This window comes from Arachis hypogaea, chromosome 19 (assembly GCF_003086295.3).
Source record: "Arachis hypogaea cultivar Tifrunner chromosome 19, arahy.Tifrunner.gnm2.J5K5, whole genome shotgun sequence".
Taxonomy (NCBI): domain Eukaryota; kingdom Viridiplantae; phylum Streptophyta; class Magnoliopsida; order Fabales; family Fabaceae; genus Arachis; species Arachis hypogaea.
Genome location: NC_092054.1, coordinates 152,728,665 through 152,733,526, shown reverse-complemented (window position 1 = coordinate 152,733,526; position 4,862 = coordinate 152,728,665).

Genomic DNA, 4,862 nt, shown 5'->3' with positions numbered 1-4,862 from the left:
ACAATGGGTGTCCTTCCGAGCTATACAAGGTCGGAGGGTCTTTACCCTTTTTGATGAATCTTTCCATGACTTCAAAAATTATTTTTTCAAAGTTCAAGCCGTAGAGGGTCACCACCCATTTTTCTTGGATGAGAATTCTTCTCCTCGCTTTCCCTTGTACTGGTTAGAGGCTTCTCCCTGTGAGAAATATGGTTTGGAGGATCTGTATGAGGTGGAGGCAGCCATTGTAGGGTTCCTCCGAGAAGTATGGGGGAGGGCCCCATATCTGGATACCAAAAAATTTCTCCAGGGGTCATCGTCTTTTGTCCAGACACAACTAGGTAGCTTTTATCTACTTTGTTTCCGACTTGTTTCTATCGACTTGAAGTTTACCGACTTGTTTTACTAATTGTTTTCTTTTACAGAGATGGCGAGGAAGAATTCCAATGAGTCTTACCAGAGAGTCTAGTAGGCCAAGGCGAGGTCTCGCGCCAGAACCGGTGGTGCCAGGGTAACTAGCTCTCCTCTTCCTCTTCCTCCCCCTTCTTCTCGAAATTTGGGGACTCCTTCTTAGCCCATTGTTATCTCCTCTTTGGCTTTTTCTCAGCCGTCCCCTCCTCCCCGACCTTCTCCTGAGCCAGAGAAGAAGAAGCGCAAGGCTTTAGAGTCTGGCTCTTCTTTTGAAGGTGAGGCTAAGGTGGATGCTCCTGCATTTATCCGAAAATTCATCTACCCCATACCCGTATAGGTATGGATGATGTTTCTATTCTGAACCACCTCACTATTCTGGCTAAGGAGAGTATCAGGGCGGCAGAGATTTGTGCCAAGTTCCTCGATATTTTTGAGAAGACTCCTCTTAGCTCTCTGGGTTCAACCTCTAGGGTTGAAGAGTTGGAGGGAAGGCTTTTCATATATCAGGAACATGAGAAGGAGTTGAAGAAGGAGGTCGCCAAATTGAAGGAGGAGAGGGATGGCCTCCGAGAGAAGGAGAGCAAGTTACAAGCCCTATGTAACATGGAGGAGGGCTTGAGAAAAAAGGCGCAGGGGAGTTATCAGAGTTTATTTGAGGACCTTGTGGCTGTAAGGAGGGATTTGTTGAACTCTCAGACTGCCTACGCCGAGTTGGAGGACTCTATTACTGAGGGGGCAGAGGAGGCCTGGAGGATTTTTAAGGAGCAGGTCGGAGTCCTTGCTCCCGACCTGGATCTCTCTCCTTTGGATCCTGACAAGGTCGTTATTGATGGTGCCATAGTTTATCCCCCAGCTCCCGAGGTCGTCACCGAGTCAGATTTGAAGACTTGGGGGCAGAGAATCATTTGAGTCCCCTCCTCGTCAAAAGGATGTTCCGAGTTTCTCCAGACCTTTCGGCACCTCTTCTCCGACTCCTATGGACACTTCTCTCCCTGGTCCTGATGGTGCTCCGACTTCTCTTCCCGACTCTGGTGGTGATCCGACTACTCCCTTTGGTCCTGGTGGTAATGCTCTTTAAGAATTTGTTATTTGTTGGCTATATGGGGGCCCGGCCTGTGGGTCCCCCCCTTTTTAAACTCTTTATATTTGTGGTGGTGGTGTGTTGACATTGGCCTTTTATGGCCGTAAACAAAAAGAATATTCATAATTATCCTTTTTTTTATAAGAGTTTTATTTTAACAAAAATACCCTTTTTGGTATAAGGGTTTCAGCTACCTTTTTGTGTGCATGCTTTTCTGATTTTGATTTTTCGAAGTCCCCTTGATCTTTTCTAAAAAACCTTTCCTTTGGCTTGTTTGTTTTCCTGAGCCTTTTCGCTTTAAGGACTATAGGACAGCTTTTAAGCTTTTTCTAGATTTTTTCGATCCCTTTTTTGTTATTCCTTGTACTCAACTTTGTTTTATTGAGTTCTTATGACTTAGGTTATTTTTGCGATACGTTTTCTTTTCTACTCGGTGTTTCATTTCGACTTATGAGTCGGAATGTTTCCGAGTTTCTCACGATCAACTTTTATAACCTCTTTACACTGACTTGTACCTCGTCGTTTTATCCTAATGACCATCTAGGTCGGTTCATGGGATTTTCACATTTTGTCGAGCTTAAGTCGGCGCGTTTCGTAGAAAAGTAAACGAGAAGGAATTTATAAAAGATATTGTAAAAAAAATCTTTATTTATTTGGGAAGGTACTTTACGGCTACTGAGGGTTTAATGATCTATTCCCCCCTTAGCCTCTATTATGATGCCTCGTTAAAAACCCTTCTTCAGAAAAAACCCTTTAATTTTTGGGAAAAAATCGTGAAGTTGGGAAAAGAGTACATCAGATAGTAGAGTACGCTTTTAGCTATAGTACCTTTTCATGTTACAAGCATGCCACGACCTTGGTAGCTCGGTGCCGTTTAAGTCGGTCACCTTATAATAACCTTTTCCTAAGACTTCGCTAACTTTGTAGGGTCCTTTCCAATTGGCAGCGAGTTTTCCTTCCGCCGATTTGTTGACTCTTATGTCGTTTCTGATCAAGACCAGATCGTTTAGTGCGAAACTTCTTCGAATGACTTTCTTGTTGTACCTGGTAGCCATCCTTTGCTTCAGCGTTGCTTCTCTTATCTGGGCTTGTTCTCGGACTTCGGGGAGCAACTCAAGCTCCTCTTTGTGCCCCTGTATGTTTTCGATTTCATCATGGAGAATCACCCTTGGGCTTTGCTCACTGATTTCCACTGGTATCATAGCTTCTACCCCATAGACAAGTCGGAAGGGTGTTTCTCCAGTGGCAGATTGGGGTGTCGTCCGATAAGCCCACAACACTTGGGGGAGCTCCTCTGTCCAGGCTCCTTTTGCATCTTGTAGTCTTTTCTTTAGCCCTGCCAGTATGACTTTGTTGGCTGCCTCGGCTTGTCCATTTGCTTGTGGGTGTTCCACCAAGGTGAACTGGTGTTTGATTTTCATACTGGCCACTAGGCTTCTAAAGGTAGAGTCGGTGAACTGAGTTCCGTTGTCTGTAGTAATGGAATAAGGTATCCCATACCTTGTGATGATATTTTTGTAGAGGAACCTCCGACTTCTCTGGGCGGTGATGGTGGCCAATGGTTCTGCTTCTATCCACTTTGTGAAGTAGTCTATTCCCACAATTAAGTATTTGACTTGTCCTGGGGCCTGGGAAAAAGGTCCTAACAGGTCCATCCCCCATTTTGCAAAGGGCCATGGAGAAGTTATACTGATTAGCTCCTTGGGGGGAGCCACGTGGAAATTTGTATGCATCTGGCATGGTTGGCATTTTTTCACAAATTCTGTGGCATCTTTCTGCAAGGTCGGCCAGTAGAATCCAGCTCGGATTACTTTTCTGGCTAGTGACCTAGCTCCGAGATGGTTTCCGCAGATCCCATTATGAACTTCCTCTAGCACTTCAGTGGTCCTTGAGGTCGGTACGCACTTCAACAATGGTGTTGATATTCCTCTTTTATAAAGTATACTTTTCACCAAAGTGTAATATTGTGCTTCTCTCCGGATTTTCTTGGCCTCTTTTTCCTCTTTGGGGAGGATGTCGAATTTTAGGTATTCGACCAGAGGATTCATCCATCCGAGATTTAGCCCGGATACCTCGAGGACATCTTGTTTGCCCTCTGCTTTTACTACAGAGGGCTCTTGGAGAGTTTCCTGGATCAGGCTTCTATTATTCCCACCTGGCTTTGTACTTGCTAACTTGGAGAGGGCATCTGCTCTACTATTGAGATCCCGAGTTATATGCCTAACCTCGGTCTCCGCAAAGCGCCCTAGATACTCCAGAGTTTTTTTCAAGTATCTCTTCATGTTTGGGTCTTTGGCCTGATACTCTCTATTTATCTGGGAGGTCACCACCTGAGAGTCACTGTATATCATCACTTTTGTTGCACCGACTTCTTCGGCCAGCTTCAATCCTGCAATCAGGGCTTCATATTCTGCCTGATTATTTGAAGCTGGGAATTCAAATTTGAGGGATACCTCTATTTGGGTTCCCCTTTCGTCGGCCAGTATTATGCCTGCACCGCTTCCTGTCTTGTTTGAGGATCCATCTACATAAAGTTCTCATGTAGTTGGCTTTTTCTCTTGATCTCCCGCGTATTTTGCTATGAAGTCGGTGAGACATTGGGCTTTGATTGCTGTCCGAGTTTCATACTTCAAGTCGAACTCGGAGAGCTCTATTGCCCATTGAACCATTCTCCCTGCAACATCCGTCTTTTGGAGGATTTGCTTCATGGGTTGGTTCGTGCGGACTTTTATTGTATGTGCTTGAAAGTAATGCCGTAGCCTTCGTGAGGCTATTACTAAGGAGTAGGCAAACTTTTCTAGTTTGTGGTACCTTAGCTCGAGGCCCTGTAGAACTTTGCTGATGAAGTAAACCGGATGCTGTCCGACCTTGTCCTCCCTTATCAGGGCTGATGCGACAGCTTTGTCTGCTACGGACAAATAAAAGACAAGGTCCTCCCCAACTAGAGGTCGGGTCAGTATTGGTAGTTGGCTCAAGAATCTTTTGAACTCCTGGAACGCTCCTTCGCATTCTGGAGTCCATTCAAACTGGCATCCCTTTCTTAATAAATAAAACAGTGAAAGGGATTTTAGTGTCGATCCTGCCAAAAATCTAGAGAGGGCTGCAAGTCGGCCATTCAGTTGCTGAACCTCTCTTAAGCAAGTCGGGCTCTTCATTTCCAGGATAGCTTTACACTTATCAGGATTTGCTTCAATCCCTCTCTGTGTTAGCATGAATCCTAGGAATTTTCCGGCCTCCACCGTGAAGGTACACTTTGCGGGATTTAGCCTCATCCCGTGTAACCTTATGGTGTCGAATACTTGCGAGAGGTCTGCCAAGAGGTCGGCTTCTTCCTTGGTTTTTACTAGCATGTCGTCTACATAGACTTCCATTAAGCTCCCAAGGTGAGAAG